Below are 1,572 nucleotides of genomic sequence, written 5' to 3'. Positions count from 1 at the left end.
AGAGAGAGAGAGAGAGAGAGAGAGAGAGAGAGAGAGAGAAACGGGGCGGGGAAGGGAGAGAGAGAGAGCAAGAGCGTGCCAGAGAGAGGGTAAGGAAGTATTTTGCGGTGATACACAAACGGTCGCCCCCCCCCCAACGCCGCGTAGCTGTAACCACTATCGCCTCCGTTGCTCAGCATTGCGAGATAAGGCGGCATCGAGACCTTTACATTTTCAGAGCCGCGCGAATCACAAGGAATGTTTGCGGTCATCAACGAACCCTTGGTCTCCAAAACTCCTGGCTCTATCCACTGTATCCGCTTCGCTCAGTCAGCATCACATTGGCGTGGCCACGGAGCGTACGTAGTGTCAGAGAACTATATATTACACGAGATCAGACTCACGCTCGCTTCCTAGCAATGCGTTCTGCGAATTAGTGCGCTTCTATCATTAGCAAGTTCCGCGACGGCATCGGAATTAAAACCTAGCTCATTCGCGTAGATTAATTTATATATAGTGGCGTGAACCTGTGTATGCTTATAGGTCCACGATAATGGTGACGAACTTATAGTGTTGTTTGCACATCGTGATGGTTGATTTGCATCTAGACTGCACGAAGCCGGTGCGCATGCGCGTAAATAGTGTTATAGTTCTTTGTATAGGTATTGTATTAGGTGAAATTATTTTGCATACCAGCGCGTGACATTTTGATATTTGACGTAGGTACAGAGTGTGTATCGCTATACTTAACAAAGTTCTGGAGACGTAGGTGCGGAAACATCGGCTCGTATTGTAGTAGACTGGCCGGTTTTTTCCCCAAAATGCATTTACCATGTCGACGCGATAATCGTATCAGTGATGAAAGTATTATGAAAAACGGATAACCTAAGATTATAATCTCAAGTTATCTATTTTTTGGTATTATTAAGCGAAAGACACTGTAATTTTACTTGATACGAAAAGATTTGCTAACGTTATATACACTGCGTTATAACGAAAACGCGCGCAAGAGGAAAAAATGGCGGCGAGCGAGAAACGTCTCGTCTATATGTAAAGAAGAACATTGTATTTTCTATCGGTATCATGGTGGCCTAGGCTGGCATTTACACACGCGTAATGTTGACTGGCTTAGATAGTTTTTTATGGTGCTAGTAAAGTATTTTGTCGGTGACGATGCGCGCGCGCGTGCGTGCGTGCGTGCGTGCGTACACGCTCACGAGTTGTTCTGTTTAGTAATGTATTTAGTAATACGGATTAGTACGCGAATCGCGCGCGCGCCGCGTAATCACAGGTGTCGTCGTCTCTGTCAGGGTGAACGTCGTCATCGCTGTCAGGGTGAACGTCGTCGTCGCTGTCAGGGTGAACGTCGTCATCGCTGTCAGGATGAACGTCGTCATCGCTGTCAGGGTGAACGTCGTCATCGCTGTCAGGGTGAACGTCGTCATCGCTGTCAGGAGTGAACGTCGTCATCGCTGTCAGGGTGAACGTCGTCATCGCTGTCAGGGTGAACGTCGTCATCGCTGTGAGTGATGATGTTCCCGCCTTGCCCGGAAGCTAACTGCTGGTCATGTGTGCAGCGAACACAACACCCAC

Source organism: Priapulus caudatus, unplaced genomic scaffold (assembly GCF_000485595.1).
Source record: "Priapulus caudatus unplaced genomic scaffold, Priapulus_caudatus-5.0.1 Scaffold85, whole genome shotgun sequence".
Taxonomy (NCBI): Eukaryota; Metazoa; Priapulida; class Priapulimorpha; order Priapulimorphida; family Priapulidae; genus Priapulus; species Priapulus caudatus.
The sequence above is the reverse complement of the archived record's forward strand: the minus strand, read 5'-3'. Positions refer to the sequence as shown.